This window comes from Otolemur garnettii, unplaced genomic scaffold, assembly GCF_000181295.1.
Source record: "Otolemur garnettii isolate 467f Iridium unplaced genomic scaffold, OtoGar3 scaffold00067, whole genome shotgun sequence".
Classification (NCBI taxonomy): Eukaryota; Metazoa; Chordata; class Mammalia; order Primates; family Galagidae; genus Otolemur; species Otolemur garnettii.
This window is the reverse complement of record NW_003852462.1, coordinates 688,642-701,146: the sequence shown is the minus strand read 5'-3', so window position 1 is coordinate 701,146 and position 12,505 is coordinate 688,642. Positions and strand designations below refer to the sequence as shown.

Genomic DNA, 12,505 nt, shown 5'->3' with positions numbered 1-12,505 from the left:
GTCAGGAGACTCACTTGAGCCCAGGAGTGGGAGGTTGCTGTGAGCTGTGATGCCACAGCACTCTACCCAGGGGGACAGCTTGAGGCTCCTGTCTCAGAAAAAAGAAAAAGATCCTTAAAAAGGCACCTAATCTTTCACATAGTAATCCAGTCTAGGAAATCCCCTAAGGATTTTACTGAATACAACCACGAAATACCCAGCTCTGAAAACAGACTACCCTGCTATCCTGCACGTCGCCAAGTGAGCTCTGAAACCCACTACAGTTCCTCTCTCTAAGTGGCCTCTCTGCTCTCGGCTGTCGTGCTTTCCCTGCGGTGTCAAGAGAACCTAGTCTGATTGTGTCTTGCCTGCATTTTCTGCTTCACCTTTTCCTTCTTGAGTCTCAAGAGTCCTGTTCTGGACGTTCTCATGTATTTCCAGGGTTTTACTCAGATCACATGGGCCCACATGACACTAGCCCTTCTTGATTTTAGTTGAACTTGTAAAGCCTCTGCTGGGCTATAAGACTCGTGGGTGGGTAACTATGTCTGCTTTTGTTGACTGTTTTCAGCTTCTGTCATACTAACTTATGTTTATTAACTCAGAAGCATTTGTTGAATGAATGGGGTGTTCAGGGAATTTGACCCATAGGTAGCTTTAAAATAAAGCTAAAGGACTGCAGATGAAGTCCTTCACATTTACATTAAGTAGATTTCAAAGGCCAGCATTTGAGATGCAGCCAGAGGCAACCTGAAATGGTGGGAGTGCTGGGAAGAGTAGTGTGGTATGCAAAGTGTGGGCTAGAAGCTTTCTTTCTTTGTGCTACAAGTGTGCACAGGCTGACTTTCCTAGCCTAGACAAGACAGGACAGCAGTACTTGAGCTCACAGCAGGTCACTGCCCCACCAGGCAGAGCCTAAAAGCTGTGGTGTGGGATGGGTTTTTTTGGAGACTGACTTGGTTGATTCATAAAATTGATAATAAATTTGTACTTAATCCTTTAAATCTGTGATTTGAATTTTATTTTAAATATAAATTTTGATTAAAAATGGGTCTGTAAATCATTTAACCGTTTCCTTGAAATTTATGTCTGTATCTTTCTTTCCTTAATTTCTTACAATTTCCCCCAGTTTTCCTGAGGATTTCCTCTCCACAAATATGAAATAAAGATTCAGCAAGTACTGACCCCTGGTGCCTGTTGAGGCTAGCCTCTGTCGGGATGGTCTCCCTCCCATATGTCAGGGTGTGCTTGTCCCCCTTTTCTGTGGAATCCAGGTACCTCAGTCTGCTGGCTCAAACAGTCTAGTATTATCAGCTCCTGAAGGTCTGAAGCGACATCTTACCCTCCCACCTTTTACTTCTCATAGGTATAGTGGCATTGGTAAAATGTAAAACTCTGGCTGGGTGCAGTGGCTCACACCTATAATCCCAGCACTCTAGGAGACCCCGGTGGATGGATTCAGCTCAGAAATTTCAGACGAACCTCTACTAAAAATAGAAAACTAACCAGGCATGGTGGGGTCCCAGCTACTTAGGAGGCTGAGGCAAGAGGATTACTTGAGCCCAGGAGTTGAGCTATGAACACAGCACTGTACCCAGGGTGACAAAATGAGACTGTATCTCCAAAAAAAAGCAAAATGTAAGCTTTGGTCAGTAACCTCAAACTCCTAGGTTCCAGTGATTCCCCCGCCTCCGCCTCCCAGCCTCAGTTTCCTGATTTTCTTTAAAGATGGTACTACTTGTTTAGGGTCATGTTATTGTGGGGCCAGCAGTCTTACAGTTAGTGCTGCTTTCTGTAGTCAGAAAGAGAGTCCACATTTGGGGTTTGTTTTTAGCCAGAAACGAGGCCAGACAACTCTGTGTGAAACCAGGCAGAGGTACCTGGAGTCCACAGAAAACTTTGATGTGCTTTCAGCATCCCTGCTTCCACTGTAACCATGGCCATGTGAGTCAGGACTTGAGCCACAAGGTCGTCGAAACATTTAAAATAGAGCAAACGATGATGAACTTTTTCTGGCTGTTTTTTCTTTTTCTGCTTGATTCTTGACATGGAACATTCCTGGGAAAATTTATAATTAGAGATGGGATGATTGTGACAATAGGATAATTGTGACAATAACTTTAACAAGTTCCCAACTGGGGCTGATATTGCCCCTCATGGGATATCTGGTGGTGGTTACAGCTGGGGCAGGGAGTGCCACTGTCACCCAGAGGGTAGCGGCCAGGGTGGTGCCGAGCACCATGTTGCCCCCAGAAAGCCACCCCCTCAGAATGATCCTACCTGAAATGGCAGTGGTGCTGAGACTAAGACCTCTCCCCGGAAAACTTGGTGGTGCAGTGGGTGTGTGCTAGGACCCTCCTTGCTGCAGGGCTTTGTGAAGGTGGTGGTAGTTTGCACTCACTGGTTAACTCCTGTGTTCCCTGGCTTTGTGCCCTTTTTTAAAGGTGAAATTCACATAACATAAAAATTAATTCACTTTAGAGAACAGCTCAGCAGCAGCTAGCACAGCCACAGTGTTGTGCAAGCATCTACCTCATTTCACAACATTTGTATCACCCCAAAGGGAACTTCTGCCTGTGCAGTAGTTGCTCATCACATCCGTGCACACTCCTGCTTGCTGCTGGCAACCACTGCACCCTGTCTCTGTGGACTCAACTATTCTGGGCACTCTACGTGGGTGGGGGCCCTTTCTCTTAGCTGGTGGTGGAACTTGTCTATATTGCAGTGTGTGCCGGTGTCTCTTCCTCTTCATGTGGCTGAGGAATGTTCTCTGTGTCTGTCTTTCTGTACACACCATGTTTTGTTCAGCCAATCATGCATCAGTGAATCATTTGGGCCGTCTTCTTTCCTGGCTACTGAATGCTGCTATTGTGCACATGATGTGTGCGTGTGCTGAGTCCAGATTGCTAGGTTGTGTAGTGTTTCTGTGTTTCACATCTCAAGGAACTGCAGTTTTCCTTCCTCCTTTTACTGCCCCCAAAATATGTGCTTGCTAGTACATGAGCAGCATTATTCCAAAATTAAACTACTTTATCAATTAAATTAGAATTCACAGTTCAAATAAGAGATGATTCAGCTTGACATGGTCTACAGATTTGCAGGGACTTGAACCAGCAGGCAGGTGGTAGCTATGAATCTTACGGGTGGTCTTAACGAGAGTTTAATTTCTTGGAAAGTAAATACAGATACTTAGGAGAAAACTAGAATTAAATGTATCTTGTTCCAGCTGAGAAATGTCAACAGCTTAGAGCCTCCCTTGAGATCTTTGTCTCCACTCCAGACTGTTTTCTTGGAGCCCAGGGCAGGCCCTGGACTGTATGTGACAGCAGGAGGAGACAAGGAGGTCTCAGAAAACAGCTGGTGGCTTCCTTGAAGTTCAGATGAAGTCCTTTACATTTACATGCCAAATGGGATAAGTCTGGGTTAGAGTAATCTTAGAAATTAATTAAATTGCAGTGATTTTTTTTTAATTGTTACTGTGATTTTCCTAGTAATAGAATTCTGACCCTACCTCCCATGCTTATCAGTTTAATTCAAGGTATTTTCCCTGGGGCATTTCTAAGGCTTCTTTAAAAAGAAATTGATCAGATTTGTTTTATTCACACTGAAAAACAATGCTACAGTAAAGCAATTTTGGGGAAGAAATAGTAAAAGGGAAGCAATAGATTTATATGTACTTTTGCTTAAAATGTAATTACTAGCAAAATGGAATGTTTTCTTCACAACTTGAATGCAATGTAAATGTAGCCTTTTCTGTTTGTTACAGACAAATTTACATGTATTGAAGACCAGACCAGAAGTACTTCTGAATTAAGGTAATTTTGATATAATTGATTCTCAGTGGTTCTTAAAATATAATATATAAATTTCTTCTTTTTCTTTTTTTTTTTTTTTTGGAGACAGAGTCTTACTTTATTGCCCTCGGCAGAGTGCTATAGCATCACAGCTCACAGCAACCTCTAACTCCTGGGCTTAGGTGATTTTCCTGCCTCAGCCTCCCAAGTAGCTGGAACTACAGGTGCCCACCAGAACACCCGGCTATTTTTTTGTTGCAGTTTGGCTAGGGCTGGGTTCAACCCCACCACCCTTGACATATGGAGCCTGTGCCACCCCAAAGGATGTTTTCTTAAATATCTTCTATTTAATATTCAGCAAGAAGGCTAAAAGTCCCAAGTGATTATTATTTATATTCTGGGTAAGAGCAGCATTTCCAACCTTTTTCATTAGAAAACAGGAGAATTCCTTTATTTTCAAATCAAATCTGAGTTGAAATACCAGTATATGGTATAGACAAAGGGGGAACATGGTTCAAGTGACATGTTTGTATAAAGAGGAAGTAATAAAGCACATGTTCGATGTCAGTGGTTGGCAAATCTAGGTAAAGGTGTACAGCTGCCTTGTATTAGTTTTGCAACTCTTCAAAGTAGAAAATGACTTTAAATTGAAGAGTAAAACTAAATTGAAAGAACAGTTGGGTGCTGGAACAATTGGATGTCTGTGTACAAAAGGTGGACTTAATAACATGCACAGAATTTTTTTTTTTTTTTTTTAAAGACAAAGTCCCCACTATAGTTCCCTTGGTAGGGTACTGTGGCTCCACAGCTCATAGCAGCCTCAAACTCTTGGGCCCAAGTGATTCTCTTGCCTTAGCCTCCCAAGTAGCTGGGACCACAGGCACCCACCACAACGCCTGGCTATTTTTTTTGTTGCAGTTGTCATTGTTGCTTAGCTAAGCCAGGGCCACAGGGCCAGGCTTAGCTAAGGTTTGAACCCCCACCTCAGTGTATGTGGCTGGTGCTGTAATCACTGTGCCACAAGTGCTGAGCCCCATGCACAGAATTTAACCATAATGGGCCATAGACCAAAATATAAATCTCTAGTTAGAAAAACTTCAAAAAGAGAACAAAAATTGTTGAGGTTTTGGGGTTAAGCAAAGTTGTTTTTAGATGTGACATCAAAAGCACAATATATAAAGGAAAACATTTGGTGGCGCCTGTGCCTCAGTGGGTAGGGCACTGGCCACATATACTGAGGGTGGTGGATTTAAGCCTGGCCGAACTGCAACAAAAAAAAATAGCTGGGCATTGTGGTGGGCGCCTGTAGTCCCAGCTACTCGGGAGGCTGAGGCAAGAGAATCACCTAAGCCCAGGAGTTGGAGGTTGCTGTGAGCAGTGTGATGCCATGGCATTCTACTGAGGGCGATGAAGTAAGACTCTTGTCTCTACAGGAAGGAAAAAATAAAAGGTAAAACATTTATAAATTAGACTTGATCAAAATTAAAAACTTATGCTCTTGAAAGACAAAGGATGAACAACAAGTCATAGATTGGCAGAAAATATTTACAAATCACATCTTTTAGACGATTTATATTTAGAATATGTAAATAATTCTCAAAAACTCAGTATTAAGAAAATGAGTAACCAGTCTAAAAAAAAAAAAAAAGCAAGTGACTTAAGCAGACACTTTGCCAGAGAGCATCTAGAGGCATATGGAAAGATGAACACAGTCTTCAGCATGGGGAATTACACATTGGAGGAATTACATGTCGGAACCCTGAGGAAGTGCCTTTATTCTTCTGTTAGGAAGGTGGGACAGTTAGCAGGGTGTGAAGACCAAGAACTCTCTCTGGACTGCTGATGGGAATTTCGGGAATGTGAAAAGGCCACAATGATTATGAAAAGAGTTTGGCATTTTCCTTCCTCCCTCCCTCCTTTCATTTTTGACAGAGTCTCACTATGTCACCTTTAGTAGAATACTGTGGTGTCACAGCTCACAGCAACCTCTAACTCCTAGATTCAAGTGATTCTCCTGCCTCAGCCCCCCAAGCAGCCGGGACTACAGGTACCACAACACTCAGCTATTTTTTGTTGTTGTTGCAGTTGTTTAGCCGGCCTGAGCCAGGTTGAACTCGCCACCCTCGGTGTATGTGGCTGGCACCATAACCACTATGCTACGGGCACTGAGCCTCTTTTTTTTCCTCCCCTCTCCTCTCCCCTCCCCTCCCCTCCCCTCCCCTCTCCGTGTTTTTTTTTTTTTCCCTTCCTTTTTTTTTTTTTAAGAGACAATCTCACTTTGTCAATCCTGGTAGAGTGCTATAGCGTCATAGCTCACAGCAACCTCAGACTCTTGGGCTCAAGCAATTTTCTTGCCTCAGCCTCCCAATAAGCTGGGATTATAGGTGCCCTCCACAACACCTGGCTATTTTTAGAGATGATGTCTCTCTCTGGCTGAGGCTGGTCTCAAACTTGTGAGCCTCACGCGATCTGCCCACTTGTCCTCCCAGAGTGCTGGGATTACAGGCATGAGCCACTGCACCCAGTCCCTGGAATTTTCTTAAAATGCCACCTACAGTTAGGATCAAACTGTTCCTCTCCTAGATGTCTATACAAGGGAACCAGATGCAGGTGTCCACATGAAGACATTGACTTAGATAGCATGACTGACTCTCAGGGTGTCACTCTGAGAGGAGCCAGGCTGCTGGGAAGTACACACTGTGTGAATACATGTATACAAGTTTATAGAAAATTCAGACCAATGTATAGTGATAGAAAACAGATCAGTGTTTGCCTGCGGTGGGAGCAGGTGCAGGGAAGGGCAGTGCAAGCACACAGGACTAGGGGTGGGTGGACAGATCTGTTATCTCACTTGTGATGGTGATTTCATGGGTGCACATGTACATCAGAACAGATCAAATTACACATGCTCATTGTATGTCACGTCTTAATAAAGTTGTTTGAAAAACCAAACAGAATGCAACATAAGTTCTCACATCTACCTGAGGAATTCCTATATTACACTGGTTGCCACTCTCACCTGTAGTTCTTATTTCTGCAAAAGGGCCTATTCCAATGATTCTGGGTAGAAAGCCTGACAGGGTGAAGGATGGAGGTAGTTTTCTAATCATTTCTTAAATTCTCTCAGGCTAAAAATTCTATAAGTGCTTATATAACGTATTGTATTAATTTTGTAAGTAGGCCCTGGCTGGGTTTGAACCCGCCACCCCCGGTGCCTGGGGCCGGCGTTCTAACCATTGAGCTATGGGCACCCAGCCCCATATTGTATTTAGTAAGTGTTTCTTTTCTTTTTTTTCTTTCTTTCTTTCTTTTTTTTTTGAGACAGAGCCTCAAGCTATCCCCCTGGGTAGAGTACTGTGGCATCACAGCTCACAGCAACCTCCCACACCTGGCTCAAGCAAGTCTCCTGCCTCTGCCTCCCAAGTAGCTGGGACCACAGGTGCCTGCCACAGTGCCCAGCTGTTTTTTGGTTGCAGCCGTCATTGTTGTTTTGGCCGGCCCAGGCTGGATTTGAACCCACCACCTTAGGTGTATGTGGCTGGCGCCTTAGCCACTTGAGCCACAGGCGCCGAGCCTTCCTTTTCTTTAAGAGACAGGGTCTCACTTTGTTGCCCTCAGTAGAAAGCTGTGGTGTCACAGCTCACAGCAACCTCCAGCTCTTGGGCTTCGGCCATTCTCTTGCCTCAGCCTCCCAAGTAGGCTGGGACTAAAGTAGGCATCCACCACAATGCCCAGCTATTTTTATTTTGCTTCAGTTTGGCTGGGGCCAGGTTTGAACCCGCCACTCTCAGTATATGGGGCCAGCGCCCTACTCACTTAGCCACAGGTGCCACCCCTTAGTGTTAATAGTGTGTGAGTCATGGTTCTAAGGGTCTCTGCAGATTATGATTGAATCCTCATAGTACTGGCAGTGAGGATTACTAGTGTCTCCCCTTCCAGACAAAAACTGATGCAGAAAGAGGTTAGGAGACATATAGGCCACCTGGTGAAAGCATCAGGATTAGAACCTTGAACTTAAGACTTTCCAACCACAAAATGTCACATTGCCTCTGGCCAGCAGGGTCATCTGATACCTTTGGTCCTGCTTAGGTAGACCAGGCTGATAAATACCAATAAAAACACTTTTTGGGGTAGGGAGAAGAAAAATAGTGTTCATCGTAGTTTACAGGAAGCTAATATGAAAACAAAGATGATTTTTACATATTGGAGTGCAAATGGCATGGCAAGCATTAGCGTCTCCCATCCAACAAAACTAGAAGATTTATATATAGGAGCCTATAACAAAGGTGCTTGAGGCCAGGCGAGGTGGCCCATGCTTATAATCCCAGCATTTTAGAAAGCTGAGGGGGGTGGGGGATTGCTTAAGTCCAGGAGTTTGAGACCAGCCTGAGCACAGGCCAGACCCCATCTTTACAAAAAAAATAAAAGAATCAACTGAGAGTGGTGGCGAGCTTCTGGTCCCAGTCACTTGGAAGGCTGAGGCAGAAGGATTGCCTGAGTCTGGGAGTTTAAGCTACAATGATGGCACTGTGCTTCTCAGACAGCAGAACAAGATTCCGTCTAAAAAAGAAACAGGCAAAAAGACGAAGGCATTTGGAGTTTAGCCTCCCCTGTTGTACATGCTATGTGATTTCCAATTTTCCTACTACCTTCCCCAATAGATCTTCCTTCTGGAAGGTCCTTCATTTCATAAGATTCCATCAATTATGTATAAAGTTTGGCTTTGAAATAATTGAATTGGGTCTTTCTATTTGACCTGAACATGTTTGAAGGTGTTGTTTGTATTTATTCATTTATTATATTTATTTGGTTTTTTAAATTTTTTATTAATTTTTTTTTTAGACAAAGCCTTAAGCTGTTGCCCTGGGTAGAGTACCATGGCATCACAGCTCACAGCAACCTCCAACTCCCGGGCTCAAGTGAGTCTCCTGCGTCTACCTCCCAAGTAGCTGGGACCACAGGTGCCTGCCACAACGCCTGGCTGTTTTTTGGTTGTAGCCATGATTGTTGTTTGGCAGCCCCAGGTTGAATTTGAACCCGCCACCTTAGGTGTATGTGGCTGGCACCTTAGTCACTTGAGCCACAGGCGCCGAGCCCTGATTGGGTTTTTTGATAAAACTACTTCATAGGGACTGGTAAGATCTTGAAGGTGTGATTTTGAACACTGCTGCCATTGTAGAAAATAGAATCTCAAACAAGGACAATATTCTTTTTCTCCATCTGACGTCCACCCCTTAAGTGGTACCCTTTTTGGCATGCTTCACCTTGTAGAGTCCAGCCTGTGTCACCTTCTGTAACTCTGACTGCCCAACACAGAGGTGACTCTGGATAAGCTTTGTTGGGAGAGTGTCTGTGGCGCCTATCCCTTCTCCTGCTTTGGCAATAATGTCCTTTATTGATCATGGTGTTTTTGTCCTACTGCCCTTTGTTATTTATGGGATTGTTAGGACCAGTTTCTGAAGCAAGGAAGGGAGGGCCTGAGTGCTCTTTGTTGCCCTTTAGATTTGCACTCTTAATTTTGGAGATTAACTTGGTTTTAGGAATAAAAGAAAAATAGAAGAGCTGATGAAAGTGGTTTAAATTCCTCATGGAAAGTGTTCTCTCAAAATGCTGTTTATTCTTGGAGGTGAGCGGTGTACTGTGTGGCTGATCCAAATTCCTGCTCTGGTATAAGATTGTTGAGGCTCGAGGGTGCTGGTTTTGACTTAGAAAGTTTCAGAGATGCTACTCTACCCTGGGCAGCACTGTACTGCAGGCCCAAGGGTGTCCCAGTCTGCTGATGACCAGGTGACTCAGGATTGCCCTGCTGCTTAGGAGGGAGATCACAAGTGTGTGTTCTGGTGACTGGCACCCATTGTCCTTGAGGTTGCACTGTTGAAAGGGACACTTCACAGTTTAATCACTGAAAGGCTGACAGAGCACTTTCAGATGGGTTGTCTCACTTAATTTCCATTTTAACTCTGTGATGTAGATAATACCATTACTGTTTGGCAGTAAGCAGACCAGATCGGAAAGTGAGTTGGTGAAAATCCATTCTATGTTGGAGAACCAGAAGTTGAAATTATTTTTCCATACCTGCATCCCTTTTTCCCTGAGCAGAATTGCAACCTGAGTGTTGTTAGTGACTGTGAAACAGCTGTGGGGCCTCAGAGGCACCATGCCCTTCCAGACCTCCCAGGGCGTGAGTGGCAGGGTTCTGTTGCCTTTGTCATGCAAGAAATATAGGGCTGAGTGCGGTGGCTCATGCCTGTAATCCCAGCACTCTGGGAGGCTGAAGCGGGTGAATTGCCTGAGCTCACAGATTCTTGACCAGCCTGAGACAGAGTGAGACCTGGTCTCTAAAAATAGTCGTTCTGGCCAGTGCCTGTAGTCCCAGCTACTTGGGAGACTGAGGCAAGAGAATTGCTTAAGCCTAAGAGTTTGAAGTTGCTGTGAGCTATCATGTTTCAGCACTCTACCAAGGGTGACAAAGTGAGACTCTGTCTAAAAATAATAATAGTGCAAGAAATGTCTCACACCAGGTATGAAATACTCTTAACTTAAAAATTATATTAACATTTGACTCACAAAGATACAAGGGCTGATCACTTAACATACTTGCTTGTAGGTTATTTAAATTTGTATGAGAAGTATTTCCTGAGCAGAAGTTCCAAATAAAAGCTCAGGGGCAGATGTGGGTCATGAGGAACAGACCTGAGACCTCAGCAGGGTCCGTCTTAGTGGATTAGGCTGTAAGTGCCAGAGTCAGCACAGGGGAGCTTAGCCATGACGCTGGCACTAGGGAGAGGAGCCAGGCCAGGCAGACCTGATGGTGGGGGTTTTCTAGAAGGTTTGGGGGGACTAAGGACAGTGAAGAGAAAAGCTGAAGCAATTAAATGTAAGTGATACTTTTTAAATATATATTTTGTAATCTCTAGAGGAAGTTTCCTTACTAGTATTTGGGAATTGAGTAGAAAAATATGGCAAATAATTCTAGTAAAATGCTATTAGTCTTTTAAAATGTCTTTTTTAAAGTATTTTTTCTTCTAAAATAAGGTAAAATTAGTATATGCAATTCATTTTTTATGTAGTGTGTGTTCATTTTTCCAAATTATTACATTGTCTTTGCTATTGTTCTTAGTGATATAGTCTATCCTGTCACTTTAAAAGATAATATTAACTGTATTTTTTTTAAACCAAAAAGTAAAGAGAAAAAAATTTTAAATGCTCCTTAGTTCTAGGGCCTATATAAATATTTCTGTTACCTTTCTGGGGGTTGGGAGGTGATTTGCAAACTATATATAAAGGGTAACAAGAAGAATTAAAGTTTCCTCCCATTCCTTTGTCTTTTTCCGAAACCAAGCACTGTCCAAACTTCTGGATCCTAGAAAAAAGACAGCTTATGCTCGAGTTGGTTTGAGCGTCTGTCCTTTTCATGTTCACAGAAGTGTCACTCTTTACACATCGGCCAGTGTACATTTGTTTCCTTCACTATCTCCACAGTAAAGGTGAACTAAAGAGCAACTAGGGATGGAACCAGGAAATCGATTGCTTCCCTCTCTTTACACTTGCAAACCCTTGCTGTCCAGAGATAACAGTAGGGTGATGTTGTCCCATTCCTGCTTTCCCACCCTGTCAGGCCGGGTCAGTGTCCATTAGCACATGGTGCCCAGCGCCCTGTTCTCTGGTGTGTACCCACCATGCATAAAGATGGTCCTGATCAGAAAAGGTCTCATCTACAACAAACCGTTTTAGATTTTATTTTAGAAAATACACCTTGAACACAGACACTATGGAACGTAATTTAAAAAATTTTTAAAGTCTGACAGTAGGCTTCTCTTCTCTTTAGTCTATGTATAGATTAAAGAATATCTTATAGGAGGAGTCATATTGCATTGTCAAAATGTCTATTTCTATTAATAGAAATAGAAATGTGGCCCCTCCCACATCCTTTTTAAAATTAGAGACAGGGTCTTACTATGCTGTCTAGATTGGACTTGAATTCCTATGCTCAAGTAGTTCTCCTGGCTCAGCTCCTGAGGATTGAGCACTATAGGCGCCCACCACAGTACCTAGCTAATTTTACCTACACCACCCATTTTTTTATAATTTTTAGCAGAGACGAGCTCTTGCTATTGCCTAGGCTGGTCTTGAACTCCTGAGCTTGAGGGACCCTCCTGCCTTGGCCTCCCAGTATATTGGGATTAGAAAAATTATATATAAATATACAAATATATAATTAAATATATATATACTTTTTTGAGACAGAGTCTCACTTTATCACCCTCAGTAGAGCGCTATGGCATCACAGCTCACAGCAACCTCCAACTTCTGGTCTTAGGCCATCTTCTTGCCTCAGCCTCCCAAGTAGCTAGGACTACAGGCTCCCGCCACAACACCTAGTTATTTTTTGTTGCAGTTTGTCTGGGGACAGGGCCCTACCCACTGAGCCACAGGCGCCACCCATTTTTCTATATTTTTCAGTAGAGATGAGCTCTTGCTTTTACCTAGTCTGGTCTTGAACTCCTGAGCTTGAGGGATCCTTCTGCCTTGGCCTCCCAGAGTACTGGGATTATAGGCATGAGCTACCACACTTAGCCAAACAGGTTTTTTTGTTTGTTTGTTTGTTTGTGGGTTTTTGTTTTTTTTTTTTTTTTTAGACAGGAGCCTCCAGCTGTCCCCCTGGGTAGAGTGCCATGGCATCACAGCTCACAGCAACCTCCAACTCCTGGGCTCAAGCGAGTCTCCTGCCT

General features: G+C 43.5%; 1 protein-coding gene across 1 annotated transcript in view; it reads left to right on the top strand.

The window, feature by feature from the left end:
• The window catches only part of GNB1 (G protein subunit beta 1), a 70,281-nt gene that overhangs the window by 24,761 nt on the left and 33,015 nt on the right, over nucleotides 1–12,505 (top strand). Inside the window, exon 2 of the mRNA XM_003793202.3 lies at nucleotides 3,746–3,794. The gene's annotated coding sequence lies outside the window, so the exon portion shown is untranslated. The remainder of the gene's footprint in view (nucleotides 1–3,745; nucleotides 3,795–12,505) is intronic.